This window comes from Pelophylax lessonae (assembly GCF_965119305.1).
Source record: "Pelophylax lessonae genome assembly, chromosome: 10".
NCBI lineage: Eukaryota > Metazoa > Chordata > Amphibia > Anura > Ranidae > Pelophylax > Pelophylax lessonae.
The window spans coordinates 78429701-78446069 of NC_138777.1; positions in this window are offsets into that span (position 1 = coordinate 78429701).

Here is a 16369-nt window from a genome sequence, read left to right on the forward strand (position 1 = left end):
TACTGTAAAAATGACACTGGGAGGGAAGGAGTTAACTTTATATGAGAGGGAGGGGTTAAGTGTGTCCCTAGGGACGTGCTTCTAACTGTCATTGGATGTGGCTAGTGGTGTAATAGCACAGATCAACGGTCCTACATAGCAGGACCGAGTGATCTGTGTTTTCACACAGGGAAAAATGACAGGCGGCTTTGTTTACACTAGCTGCCTGCCTTTCTCCCTCTCTGCCCGACGATCGCGAGTGACCGGCGGACATCGGGTCCGCCGGTCACACGCGCCGGCTTCCTCTGGTACAAGCGGGGGCGTGAGCGCGCCTCCGGCGGCGTGCGCTCGCCCCCTATTCGCTCCCAGGCTAGTGACGTACCGGTACGTCACTTTGCCTGGGAGGGGCTGACCGCCGCCGTATATAGTCGGGCGGCAGGCGGCAAGTGGTTAACCAGACACTGATAAAAGTCACAAGACTGCTATATACAGTGGGGAAAATAATTATTTGATCCCCTGCAGATTTTAAACGTTTGCCCACTTACAAAGAAAGAAAGGGTCTATAATTGTTATCACAGGTGTATTTTAAATGATAGAGACAGAATATCAACCAAAAATCCACAAAAGGCACATGATACAAATATTATAAATTGAGTTGCAGTTCAGTGAGTAAAATAAGTATTTGATCCCCTACCAACCAACAATAATTCTGGCTGCGGCAGACTGGCTACAGTATGTGCTCATGTGGTACACAGATTAGTCCAGTCAATTTAAGAAGGTGCACCTAACAACTACTCGTTATGTGTATAAAATACACCTGTCCACAGAATCTCTTTTTTCTCATTTAAACCTTACCATCATGGGCAAGGCCAAAGAGATGTCAATGGGTGTCAGGGACAAGATTGTAGACCTGCACAAGGCTGGAATGGGCTAAAAGAAAATAATCAAAAAGCTTGGTAAGAAGGAGACAACTGTTGGAGTGATTATTCGCAAATGGAAGAAATAGAAAATAACCATCAATCGCCCTCGGTGTGGAGCTCCATGCAAGATTTCGCCTCATATGTTAAGGCTGATCATGATAAAAGTGAGGGATCAGCTCAGAACTACACGGGAGGAGTTTGTGAATGATCTCAAGGCAGTTGCGACCACAGCCACCAAAACAAACCATTGGTAACACAATATACCGCCATGGATTCAAATTCTGCAGCACCCGCAAGGTTCCCCCCCTCAAAAAGGCACATATACTTGTCAAGTTTGCCAAAGAACATCTAAAAGATTCAGAGAAGGTTTGGGAGAAAATGCTGTGGTCAGATCAGACCAAAATTGAGCTCTTTGCCATTAACTCGATTCGCCTTGTTTGGAGGAAGAAAAATGCTGACTGTGACCCAAAGAACACCATCTCTACAGTCAATCATGGAAGTGGAAACATGCTTTGGGGCTGTTTCTCTGCTAAAGGTACAGGCCGACTTTACCACATTGAGGGGCCAATGGACGGGGCCATGTATTGTACAATCTTGGATGAGAACCTTCTTCCCTCAGCAAGAACACGAAAGATGGGTCGTGGATGGGTCTTCCAGCATGACAATGACCCAAAACATACTGCCAAGGCAACAAAGAAGTGGCTCAAGAAGAAGCACATTAAGATCATGAAATGGCCTAGCCAGTCTCCAGCAGTGCTGTATCCTGGCCTAGGCCAACAAGGCCCAGGCCTAGGGCGGCACTTTGCAGGGGGGCAGCAAAAAATATTTAATTATTTGTAAAATGACTACGGACTTCCTATTTATTATACAAATAAGTGAAATAATCCTATAATTACAATTAGTGGCAGCAAACACAAGTCCAGATATCTTAAAAGAGTAATCTTACTAAACCCGTGACATAAGGCTGTACTAATGGGCACTGATAAGGCTGCACTGATGGCCACTGATGGGGCTGCACTGGTGACCACTGATGAGGCCACACTGATATGCTGCACTGACGGGCAGTAAAGAGGCGGCACTAATCAGGCTGCACTGATGAGGCTAAACATATGGGAACTGATGAAGCTATGCTGATGGGTACTGATAGACTATAGTTATGGTCTGTGGTTTACAGATGACAGGGTGGGTCATAAACAGGAAGTGGTGTGGCCTTTACAGGAAGGGGTGGGTCATATTTAAATTAGGGGGTGCACAAGTTTAGTCAGGCCTAGGGCAGCACAAAACCTAAATACACCACTGGTCTCCAGACCTTAATCCTATAGAAAATTTATGGAGGGAGCTGAAACTATAAGTTGCCAAGTGACAGCCAAGAAACCTTAAAGCGGAGTTCCACCCTCAGAATGATTTTTTAAACAAAAATAGCACATTAATATTAATACATCTTGCTTGCCAAAACCGCAATTTGCATATTTATGAGTTGAACGATGTATTTGTTTAGTGAAAATCTTACTTTATAAAACTGCTGCCTGTGCGTTGTCATCTTTAGTAAGGGCGTCTGAAGCTGCAGTGTCCTTCTTCCTGGTTGCTGTTCATTCTGGCTACCCAGAATGCAGCAGGAAATCCCGCACATGTGCAGTACAATGCTTTAGGCACAGTACAGGTTACTATAGAGACGTCGGCTCAGGAGGAAGTTGCCGCCCTCTATATCTCTTCCCCTCCTCCCGGAATACACAAGATAGTGAGTCAGACAGAAACAAACATAAACACACTGCCAGCTACTATGATAAGAAAGCTCTTGTCTGGCTGATGGGGAACTTTATTGTAACGGATGGATTGCAGCACTATGATTAGGGGCAGCTTGGTTATTGTGACAGCAACACTGTGATGGCACCCTTTGATTAGGGGCAAGATTGTGGAAGGATAGCTGGATCGATGTAACACAGTGATGGGGCAAGATTGTGGAAGGTTGTGGAAGGATGGCTGCTACCACACACCCGCTCACCTCACATCCCACTGCACCCCCCCCCCCCCCCACTGACAGACCACCATCCCACCCCCCCCACTGACAGACCACCATCCCACTACACCCCCCCCCCCACTGACAGACCACCAGACCACCATCCCACTACCACACACCCACTCACCTCACACCCCACTGCACCCCCCTCCCCCCACTGACAGACCACCATCCCACTACCACACACCCACTCACCTCACTGACAGACCACCATCCCACTACCACACACCCACTGACAGACCCCCCACTGACAGACCACCATCCCACTACCACTTCAGCAACCCCCCACTGACAGACCACCATCCCACTACCACTTCAGCACCCCCCCACTGACAGACCACCATCCCACTACCACACACCTGCTCACCTTCACTCTCCTCTCCTCTCTGCCCGCTGTAGCCGTGAAGACATGTATTCCCTTCAGCTCCATCCGCTTAGTCATCTAAGGGTTATGCTGCTGTAACGGCTCAGCGCTCGGCTTGTTTTGCCGAAATATGGCACTTGCACAGGGAGACCGATCTTCATGCTACCCTGTGTGTCTCCGATGGAAAGTGATTTTCAAGCCAGATCCGGTGATGATGCTAGGCTCCGCCTAATCGCGTCATTTCCGGTTTTCAAATAACGCGATATTTCGTCCCTAGGCGATTCGCAAGGAGTCATGGGATGCATTACAGTGCTCTCCCAGGGACCCTTGCAATCGCCGAATGACGTCATCGCCGAAGTGTCCGCCATTATAGCGGCAGACAAAAATAGAAAATAAAAGGTATTTACATTGCAAAAAAAAAAAAATTACTACGATTGGGAAATGTAATAGTAATGCCTGAACTATCTAAAGAAAGTTAAAAAAATGGGTGGAACTCCGCTTTAAGAATTTAGAGAATATCTGTAAAGAAGAGTGGAACAAAATCTCTCCTGAGATGTGTGCAAACCTGGTAACCAACTACAAGAAACGTCTTACCTTTGTGCTGGCCAACAAGGGTTTCTCCACCAAGTACTAAGTCATGTTTTGCTTGGAGATCAAATACTTATTATACTCACTGAACTGCAACTCAATTTATAACATTTGTATCATGTGTTTTTTCTGGATTTTTGGTTGATATTCTGTCTCTATCATTTACAATACACCAATGATAAGTGGACAAACTTAAAAAATCTGCAGAAGATCAAATAATTATTTTCCACACTGTACTGCTAATGAGAAAAGGTATTTAGCAGTTTATATTTACTAAAATAATTGCATTTCCATGTTCTGTGTACTGTGGGAGAGCAGATATAGTGAATGCAGAGTCCTGGGTTTAGTAACACTTTAACTACTTCAGCCTCAGAAGATTTGCCCACTTTATGAACAGGCCATTTTTTGCAAAACAGCACTGCGTTACTTTAACTGAAAATTGCGATGCTGTACCCAAAAAAAATGTATGTCCTTTTTTCCCCACAAATTACGCTTTCTTTTGGTGGTATTTGATCACCTCTGCGTGACCAAATACCACCAACCAAAAAAAGACCGGCAATTTTGGAAAAAAAAAAACAACAATATTTTTTTACTTTCTGCTATAAAACACATTCAATAAAAAAATGTAAAAAATCAAAATTTCTTCATCAATTTAGGCCAATTTATATTCTGCTACTTATTTTTGGTAAATAAAATCCCAATAAGCGTATATTGATTGGTTTGCGCAAAAGGTATAGCATCTACAAACTAAGGGATATATTTATTTGACACAATTGACACTCTTTTTTGTGAACCAGTGACACTAATACAGTGATCAGTGCTAAAAATATGCACTGTCACTGTACTAAGGACACTGTCTGGGAAGGGGATAACAGGGGCGATCAAGGGGTTAACTGTGTGCCTAGCCAGTGTTTTACAGTGCCTTGAAAAATTATTCATACCCCTTGATATTTTCCACATTTTGTCATGTTACAGCCAAAAGTGAAAAATGTATTTTATTGGGATTTTATGTCATAAACCAACACAAAGTCGCACATAATTGTAAAGTTTAAGGAAAATGATAAATGGTTTTCAAATTTTTTACAAATAAATATCTGAACAGTGTGACGTGCTTTTGTATTCAGCCCTCTTTACTCTGATATCCCTAACTAAAATTTAGTAGAACCAATTGCCTTCAGAAGTCACCTAATTAGTAAATAGAGTCAACTTGTGTGTAATTTCATCTCAGTATAAATACAGCTGTTCTGTGAAGCCCTCATAGGTTTGTTAGAGAACCTTAGTGAACAAACCGCATCATGAAGGCTAAGGAACACACCAGACAGGTCAGGGATAAAGTTGTGGACAAGTTTAAAGCAGGGTTAGGTTATAAAAAAATATCCCAAACTTTGAACATCTCACGGAGCAATGATCAGTCCATCATCGGGAAAATGGAAAGAGTATGGCACAACTGCAAACCTACCAAGACGTAACCGTCCACCTAAACTGACAGGCCAGGCAAGGAGAGCATTAATCAGAGAAGCTGCCAAGAGGCCCATTGGTAACTCTGGAGGAGCTGCAGAGATCCACAGCTCAGGCGGGGGAATCTATCCACAGTACAACTATTAGTCGTGCACTCCACAAATCTGGTCTTTATAGAAGAGTGGCAAGAAGAAAGCCATTGTTGAAAGAAAGCCTTAAAAAATTCAGTTTGCAAGAAGCCATGTGGGGGACACAGCAAACATGTGGAAGAAGGTGCTCTGGTCAGATGAGACCAAAATTGAAATTTTTAGCCTAAAAGCAAAGCGCTATGTGTGGCGGAAAACTAACACTGCACATCACCCTGAACACACCATCCCCACCGTGAAACATGGTGGTGGCAGCATCATTTTGTGGGGATGCTTTTCTTCAGCAGGGACAGGGAAGCTGGTCTGAGTTGATTGGAAGATAGATGGAGCCAAATACAGGGAAGTCTTAGAAGAAAAACTGTTAGAGTCTGCAAAAGACTTGAGACTGGGGCAGAGGTTCACCTTCCAGGAGGACAACGACCCTAAACATACAGCCAGAACTACAATGGAATGGTTTATATCAAAGCATATTCATGTGTTGGAATGACCCAGTCAAAGTCCAGACCTAAATCCAATTGAGAATCTGTGGCAAGACTTGAAAATTGCTGTTCACAGACGCTCTCCATCCAATCTGACAGAACTTGAGCTATTTTGTAAAGAAGAATGGGCAAACATTTCACTCTCTAGATGTGCAAAGCTGGTAGTGACATCCCCAAAAGACTTGCAGCTGTAATTGCAGTGAAAGGTGGTTTTACCAAGTATTGACTCAGGGGGGCTGAATACAAATGCACGCCACACTTTTCAGATAGTTATTTGTAAAAAAATTTTGAAAATAATTTATAATTTTCCTTCCACTTCACAATTATGAGGCACTTTGTGTTGGTCTATCTCATAAAATCCCAATAAAATACATTTTAATTTTTGGTTGTAACATGACAAAATGTGGAAAATTTCAAGGTGAATGAATAGTTTTTCAAAGCACTATTTTCCAGTGTGGGAGGTGCTTTTAACCTCCCTGGCGGTATGATTATGTCAGGAATTACATACCAAAAGCGGTACAATTCTTTTCATGGAAATTTGGCGTTATGTATTATAGGCCTACAATTCTTAGTAATTACTGACTTAAACCTGACCAAAACAAGACTCTAGTAGACATCCCAGATGTGATAAATTTGAAACACAAACGCATGAATTATAATCGAATCAATATTATTATTTTATTATTTAATATATAATATATATAATAAAATTATATTGATTAGATTATAATTCATGCATTATATATTATATATAGATATATGTGTGTGTGCATATATATATATATATATATATATATATATATATATGCATATATATATATATATATATATATATATATATATATATATATATATATATATACCGGTGTATATATATATATATGTGTATATATATATATATATATGTATATATATATATTTATATATATATATATATATGCATATATAGATATATATATACATATATATATATATATATGCATGCATATATATATATATATATGCATATATATATATATATATACAATATAAAATGTGTTTTGTGTTTTGTGCAACGTTTTTTTCTTTTTTTTTGAATTTCCCTCCCTAGTTCCGCTCCCATGCAGTATTGCTGCTGCAGGGAACGGAACTAGGAAGTGATCAGACCGACGGAGGGACGGAGGAGCGGCGGGACTCTCGGCTGGGGATCTCAGCAATGAGAGATCATCGCTGGATCGCCAGGATAAGGTAAGAGAACACCGCTGCGCTCTCTGCAATCCACCCCGAGCGTGACTCGGGGTTACCGATCCTGATATGAAAAATCAACCCCGAGTCACGCTCGGGATTACCGCTAAGGAGGTTAAGTGGAAGACATGGATCTGCTTTGCAGGAACACAGGATCCATGCCTTGTCTCCTGTCAGCATGGCAATCTATCTTGTTTACATAGATAGACCGCCATTCTGCCTCTTTGCAGGATGATCGGCCGCTGCTGGCGGACATTGAGTCCGCCGTACTTGCCGATTTGCTCCTGCTGCGTATAATCACAGTGGGAGAGAGCTGCCAGCGGTGCGCAGTCACGCCCCCTACCTGAAAGTGCAGGATCACGTGTGTGTATATATATATATATACACACACATGATCCTGCACACAGCGGCCATCCTGTAGCAGGAAAACTGCTATAGGGCAGTCAGCAAGTTGTTAAGCAGAGCAGGCAAATGTTGCCAGTGCCAAAAGCAGGACCCGGGAATTGCTGCAAGTTCCCTACTCAAATACCAAGTCTGAGGATGACTGCAGTCACTAAAGCAATCACTAAAGCTGTCCATAGATGGATTTAAGCCAGTTCAGCAGGGACCATTCGAATTTCAGTCCATTTATGGCCATCCCACTTGAAACAAGCTGATCTAACGATTGGCTTCTGTTGAACAGAAATGTTAGAAAAGGTGTTTCAATTATTGACTGCAGCCACTGATCAGTTCCATAGTTCTTCTGGTTAAAAAAAAGACCATACATCCAGTTCAACCAGCGAAAAAGAAAAAAAAAGAAAGAAAACCAGTACACACAAATAGAAAACCTCCATATACACTATCCAATACCTACAGTTGATCCAGAGGAAGGCAAAAAATCCCAATAAAGCATGATCCAATTTGTTCCAGCAGGGGAAAAAATATCCTTCCTGATCCCCCAAGAGGCATTCAGATATTCCCTGGATCAACTTTTCCTATAAATATTAGTATCCAGTTATATTATGTGCATTTATGAAATAATCCAGGCCTTTCCTAAAACTCTACTGATCTGGCCAGAACCAGCTCCTGCGGGAGTTTATTCCACATTTTCACAGCTCTTACTGTGAAGAAGCCTTTTTGTATGTTAAGGTTTAATCTCTTTTCCTCCAGAACTAAAGAGGGCGCCCTTGTCCTCTGTAATTACCTTAAAATTAATAACTCAACACCAAGTTCACTAAATGGACCACTTATATATCTATGTGGTTGATTCACTAAAGGCAAATCCACTGTGAACTACAAGGGCACTTGGAAGTGCAGTCGTTGTAGATCTGAGGGGAAGCTCTCAAATGCGGGGAAGTTCTGCTTATTTCTATCATCCAATCATGTGCAAGCAAAAATGCTGGTTTTTATTGTCCTTGCATCACCCCCTCAGATCCACAGTGACTGCACTTCCAATTGCACTTGCAATGCACAGTTGATTTGCCTTTAGTAAATAACCCCCATTGTATTCTAACAGTGTAGTCCCGCTATGGGAATAAAATGGTGCAATGAGGTGGATTCCTCCATCCACCTCACTTACGTGGATGGAGGAATCTTTTCTTTCTTTTTTTTTATCTGGCCCATTGGCTGAGGTCGGGTTCACACTAGCTGTGGCCATGGCTTACAGTAGGGGGTCCGGTGCATCCCTGTTCTCCGTTTCAGGTGCGAATCAGGTCTGAATATTTGACAGAATTTGGACCTGAAACAGAGCCAAAGACGCACAGGACCGTTTTTAGCGTGGGCCGCAGCCACCCCGGAGGTGTGTGAACCGGCTCCATTGAGAGCCGGTCACACTCTCCCGTCATGCAAATTGGATGCGGTGAAACCCATATCCAATTCGCCTGAGTGTGAACCCAGCCTGAACAAAAAAATAAAAAGGTGAATCTATGGGTAGCCTAAGGACATCCGTTCATAGTTAACCGCTTGCCGACCGCCGCAAGTAGATTTACTGCGGCGGTCAGCCCCTGCCAGGCAGAGTGACGTTAATTAACGTCACTAGCCTGGGAGGGTCTGGGGAGCAAGCGCGCGCCCGCGGAGGCCCGCTCCCGCGCGGTCACGGACCCCCCCCCCGCGCGTGTGACTGGCGGACCCGATGTCCGCCGGTCACTCGGCGATCGGCGGGGGAGAGGGAGAAAGTCAGGCGGCTTGTGTAAACAAGCCACCTGTCATTCTCCTCGGTGTAAAGACACTGATCACACGGATCTACTATGTAGATCCGTTGATCAGTGTCCTTACAGCTCAAGCCACAGCCAATCACAGTAGAAAGCACGCCCCTAGGGACACACACAGCCCCTCCCTCCCAAATAAAGTTAACCCCTTCACTACCAGTGTATTTTTACAGTAACAGTGCATATATATAGCACTGATTACTGTAGAAATGTCACTGGTAACCCCAAAAGTGTCAAAAATGTCAGTCAAGGGTCCGATCTGTCCGCCGCAATGTCGCAGTACCGCAAAAAAAATCGCAGATCGCCGCCATTACGCTTTAAAAAAAAAAACAACAAAAATGACAAAAATCTTTCCCCTTGTTAGTAAATGCGATAACTTTTGCGCAAACCAATAAAAATACGCTTTTTGCAATTTTTTTTACCAAACATAGGTAGGATAAAACAAATTGGCCGAAAATGTTAAAAAATTTTGATTTTTACTTTTTTTTTTTGGGGAATTTCATATAAAAAAATGTGAAAAATATTGCTATTTTTGCAAAATTTACGCTCTTTTTTTGTTTATAGCGCAAAAAGTAAAAATCGCACAGGTGATCAAATACCACCAAAAGAAAGCTCTGTTTGTGGGAAAAAAAGGACGTCAAATTCGTTTAGGTACAGCGTCGCACGACCGCGCAATTGTCCGTTAAATTCACGCAGTGCCGAATCGCAAAATACCCCCTGGTCTTTTAGCAGGAAAATCCTCCGGGGCTTAAGTGGTTAAATAATACTCAACTAGTTCGGTACACTGTGTGTATGGGTAGAAGATGACTCAAACCACATCCCCAAATTTTAAGTAGAAATTGTTCAAATGGAACAGGACTTTTTGGATGCACAAACATAAAACACCACTAAAAATTTACAAAATCATTTATTAATTCCATTAAGATTAATTATTAAATTGATTGAATAAATTTTAATAGAATTGTAAATTTTTAATAGTGTTTGTTTGTGCACCCAAAAAGTCCCGTTCCAATTTCTATTCAACTTTAGTTTGGTCCACTACGGAGACATCTATATGATTTATACATTTCCTTTTATACTGTCCCAGTTTTTGCTTCCCTTTTCTGCTTTCTTCCACTTTAGGTGTTGGTAATGAGCCAGGGAGAAGTCACAACCCTCCAAGAGGTCATCTGCACCTTCCATACATCTACCTTAACCTATGTCCTTTTACTTGGGAAAAACGCTGCCTTCAGATCTACTTTTATCTTGTTGTTTTCATATTTCTTGCTCAGCAGGGTAAAACCGCATCTCAGATCTTAATGAGGTTTTATGTCACCCTCAAGCTGAAACCTGCAGTTCCCAAATTTAGCTTGTGAGGATAGAAATACAACAGCTGTGATTGTTGCGTCTTATTTTTAAAGGTGCAGAGCGTTCCTTCTTAATCTGACTTCACTACCCAGTAAACCCCCTTTCACACCGGTGCGACTTGTCATGCGATTTGACAGGCCCAAATTGCATTACAAGTCGCATCCTACAGTTGGCAATGGAACTGTTCAAATCAGTGCAATGCTGACTTTGCGTTGCGGCGCCAATTTGAAAAAGACGTTTTTGCTCTATTTTTTCATGATTTCAGGTGTGACTTGCATAGACATCTGTGCCTGAAGTCGCATTGACATGCGGCTTTGAAATTGTGCGATTTCAAGTGAAGTCGCATGATTTCAAAGTCGGATTCGGTGTGAACGGGGGCTAATGGGCCATACACACTATAAGATTTTCTGAAGAATTTTTCCTTTAGATTTACCAAAACGATATAATATGAGGTCAAACCTAAACACTTCCAATTTGTATGCAATCTGGCAGGCCCTTGCACTACATAAAAAAAGGTAAATCTGAAGGAAAAAGTCTTCAGAAAATCTTATAGTGTGTATGGCCCTTTATGCCTCGTTTCCACTGTGTGGTACGGTACGGTTCGGTTCAGTACGGTACGGTTCGGAACGGTACACATTGCGTTTCCACTGCAAATAGTACCCTTTCATGATAGGCGTGGTGTAGCAGGAAAGCTGTGATAGACGATTCTCTGTCAACCAATCAAAGTTCTGCAGAGTGTAGCTCCACTCTGTTGATACGGTACTAATGTGCTTGGTACCCCAACGAAAGGGTACCAAAAAGTGGTACGGTACAGTTCGGAATTAGGGTACCATTCATAATGGAAACGGCATAAATAGCGTACCGTACCAGAAAGCTCAGTGGAAACGAGCCATTAGACTCTGACCTGAACAAGCAATTATAATGTAAAATCAGATTTCACATATGACATACCTGTTCCAAGTAAGTGCCTGTATAGTGAAAGAAGGATCAGAAAGATTACCCTGGAGCCATCACCCCATGCAAACAAGCATTTGCTTCGCTCCTCTGAATGCCAGAAAGCTGCTTAAAAAACTGTGCTTTAGGCTTCTTTCACATAGTCCGCCTCTGTAGGCGGATCCGTTCTGCTCAGCCGGGGATCGATACACAGATCCCCCCGCTGAGCAGGCAGATGACAGCTCCCTCTCTGCTCTGTGTGCGGAGAGGGAGGTGTCAGAGCCCCATGCATCTCTATGGGGGAATCGGATGAGAGTGGACCGCCTGTCCTCTCTCATCCGAACCGATCCCCTGGACGGATGGAAAATAGGATTTCCATCCGTCCAGGTTTTACGGACAGGATCGGATGCGGATGGCATCGGGTGTCTCCGCTGACATCCGCTGCCCCATAGAGATGCATGGGGGATCCGATCAGATCCACCTAAAAAACTGATAGGCGGATCTGATCGGATCGCTCGTGTGAAAGGACCCTTAGGTTCGGTTCACATTTGGTGCAAAGGAAGACATTGCATGTGTAAATCACATGTGATGTCTGTGCAATGCAAATTCAGCCATACAGATTGTATTGCTGAATTTGCATCACATTCGAATCAAAGTTGTGCAGGACCCTTTTTTTGGTCCGCACCAGAATCATGTCCATATTGACAGTTCGCACTGCGAAATACAAACTAATCTGGGGGTGCCATTAACTTTGTATTGACACTCCTAGCAGTTCGCATATGGTAGTGTGAAATGCCTGAGAGTAGGGTGCGATGCGGGAACCCGCAGTGGATTCGCAGGGTTCCCGCATCGCACCAATGTGAACCGAGCCTAAAGCTGCGTATTGCTCACACTTCATCAAGCATTTGATTATTAATGGATTCCACTGACCATAAAATGTATTCTGACCATTGAAATGCATTAACGTTCAAGCTCTAGATGCATCTTGCATTAGTGTATACAGGTGAAGTTGCGCTGTGTTACGAATTATTCTACAAAAATGTTGTGCAATATTGATATAAATTCATAAACATAAAATAAATTATGAAATTAAAAATGAGTCCATTCGCATTAGTGTTCGACATCTGTGAAATAAAAAAAAATTGTCAAACACAATATATCCCTCCACCACCAATAGTGATATCCTCCACCAAACAGGATGGCCTGCTTACCAGAAAAAAAGACCTCAGTAGGTCAGCAGCACCTTGGGTTTAGCCCAGCCAGGGCCTCGTGTCACCAGAGGAATGAGAGGGCTAGTGGACTCTCCTATATGCATCCAGCCATTCATCCAACTTCAGAGCCTTATAAAGGATATCACTCCCCACGAAATAACAATAAAATTTGCCATAGCGTAAAAATGTAACATATTTATTAAATATATAAAATGTATGCACTTACAATAAAGCAGTGTATTCCCGCATAAAAAAAATCATAGTCGGCCGGCTACCGCAATGTTGCCAGTCCTTCCGGGATCTCTGAAGCGTGGTGACGTCAGCATGTTGCCAACCAGACGCGTTTTGTCACAAATTACGTCCTGGGGCATCTTGCATTACGTGCAGTCAGCTTTTTATATTTTAACTTCAGCTCCTCTCCTGAACGCGCTTGTGATTTTTTTTTTTTGTTTCTGCATATAACCATTCCTCTTCCAATACACCTGTGAATGCATATGCATTCATGCTATCATAGAGGTGGTTTTACAGGCTGAGATAAAAAAAAATAAAAAAAAAACACCAAACACTGTTAAAAGAGGCATTTTAGGACCTGTGGCATGAGGTCTAAAAAAACAAATTAGCAATGGTGGCTCACAACTACTTTTTTTTATCTGGTGGCTGTGCAGAGCCTAAACCTTGTTTTCTAACCCTGACCAGCAGGTGTCAGTGTCCACCACCAATCTATAAATCCAACAATAAGTAGTTCTTGTCCCAGCTTGTATGTCTGCTCCTGCTATTCTAGCATGGTATGAATGGATTGGTGAAACAGATAAAGACTCCTTTATTTTGCTTCTATTGATATTTGTAGTCAGCCTTAAAGTGTCACTTATTAGGGCCGGTTCACACCATGCCCACACATAAATCGCACAGGAATGGGCTGTGCTTTCCTGTGCAATTCACACTGCATGCAAAACGCACTCCATTTGCGATCTGCAGTGGGTGTCAATACAAAGTTAACAATACCCCAAACACAGGTTACAAACGCTTCTGTACCATGTGATCCGGTTGCAGCGCGTTTTAAAAAGTAGTGCATTTGGTGAAGTGCAATGCAAATGTAGCCATTTCAAAATGAATGAGCTTAAATCACAATGCATGTGAATCACACAGGAACGCACAGCGCCTTCCTGTGCGGGCATAGTATAAACCCGCCCCTATTTCCGGTTCACACTAATGCAATGCAGGAAACTCACTGTGTTCTTGGATCTGCTGCCGGTGTTAACAACACCCCAACTTCAAGTCACAAACGCAGTGTTTATTCGCACTAGAACTAGATTACATGGATTTAAAAAAAAAGCTGCCTGCCCCTTTTTCTTGCGATTTGAGCCATCCAAAATGTATGGGCTCAAATCTCACCGCACAGAATCGCATGTGAATTGAAAAGGAATGTGGTGCGATTCACAGTGAACCTAGGCTAAAGGCAATTTTTTTTTTTTTTTTTTTTAGTTTTGGATAGAATGGAGAGGGATTAAAACTCCTGACAGGTTTTATTGCTGTCTGCTGTTCTGTTACGGAGATTCATCCTCTCTGTTTGTCCTGTTTACCATTATCATTGTAAAATGAAAGAAAATCCAAAATTTTGGGTTGACATCGGAACAGGAATAAAGGGAAAAATCTTTCAATGGGGACACTGATTATAGTGACACTGGTGACACCCTGGGATTTGTTCACTTTGGAGGAATTTTCTCTTACTTCCTGTTTTGCCTACGGGAAAGGAAGTAATGGGAAATCTCTGCAATGGGACACAGATGGAAAAAATAAACCGATAGGGGCTTATAACCCTCCCTTACTCTATCTAAAATGAAAAAAAATAAGTTGCCTTTAGTGACACTTTAATGGTTTAAGCGGGAAGATGTGCACAGTAACATGAGCAAGGAGTGGAGAAAATCATCAGAGAAACCTTATAAGATTGTGTACATTAGATAATGCACACTGTCTGCTGCTGTGGGGATGGACAATGCTGTGGGTGTATGAACGTCTACACATCAATGTACACCTAGCATGCAGGTGTACTGATCTTCCAACAATGCCTGTGCCATTGAGGTGTGGACATTGTTCGACAAAGTAATTTAAATAAGAACAAAGGTTAGTATTATCTCTGAGTTAAAGTGTAACTCCACTTTTGTTGAGAAAAAAACACTCCCCTCTGGGTGATCTATGTACATTGCAGGGATTGTAACAAAGTTTGTTGCAGATTCCTACCTTTTGTTATGCTGAAGAAATCCCTGTGTGTTTCTTTGTGCCCCTGTGATAAGTGGGTCTAATGGAAGTGGTTTTACAATTATCAATCTGCTTTGCACCTGTATAACGCATATTTATGTGTTAAAATGGCCCAGTCAAAGTCCAGAACTAAATCCAATTGAGAATCTGTGGCAAGACTTAAAAATTGCTGTTCAAAGTTGCTCTCCATCCAATCTGACAGAGCTTGAGCTATTTTGCAAAAAAGAATGGACACAAATGTCACTCTCTAGATGTGCAAAGCTGGTAGAGACATCCCCAAAAAGACTTGCTGCTGTAATTGCAGACAAAGGTGATTCTACAAAGTATTGCCTCAGGGGGGCTGAATACAAATGCACACCACACTTTTCCCATATTTATTTGTAAAAAATGTTGAAAATCATTTATCATTTTCCTTCCAGTTCACAATTATGTGCCTGCGGACAAGGCCCGTCAGCCTAAAGGTGCGCCCTCACCCGTGACTGGGGTGGGGGGACGCCTTTCTCGGACATGTGGCTTGCCCGGATCCCAGACAAATGGCTCCGGAAGGTTGTGCGGTCCGCATACAAGATCCAGTTTTGATCTGTTCTTCCGGTCAGGTTTTTCCTTTCCAATGTCCGCTTGCGAGCGCTCTATGGGGCAGTGCAGGACTTGCTACCGCACACGGAACACTTTCACTGGTTTTATTCCAACCTGTTCACAGTTCCCAAGAAGGAGGACAAGGTGTGGTCGATCCTGGACCTAAAGGCACTGAATGTGTTCGTGCTTGCTCAAAAGTTCAAGATGGAAACTATTCGCATGGTGGTGGCCTCCCTACATCAGGGGGACTTCCTGGCCTCAATAGACATCAAGGATGCCTACCTTTACATTCCAATCTGTGCAGCTCACCAACGGTTTCTCCGTTTTGCCATGGGAGAAGATCACTATCAGTTTGTGACGTTACCCTTTGGTCTCGCCTCCACTCCTCGGGTCTTCACAAAGGTGCTGGCCCCGGTCCTGGCACTGTTGCGACAGTGGGGGATATCGGTCCTGGGCTACCTGGACGATCTGATTCTCCATGCGGAGTCCCCTGCGTTGCTGACGGAAAACTTGGGGGTCACCATGCGTACTCTGTAGAAGTTTGGTTGGATCGTGAACCTTCAAAAGTCGTCTCTGACCCCTTCCAAGAGACTGGTCTATCTGGGCCTGACCTTGGACTCGTCCTCTGCCAGTGTGTTTCTTCCTCCGGAAAACTCCAGAAGATCCAGTCAGCAGTTCGTTTGTT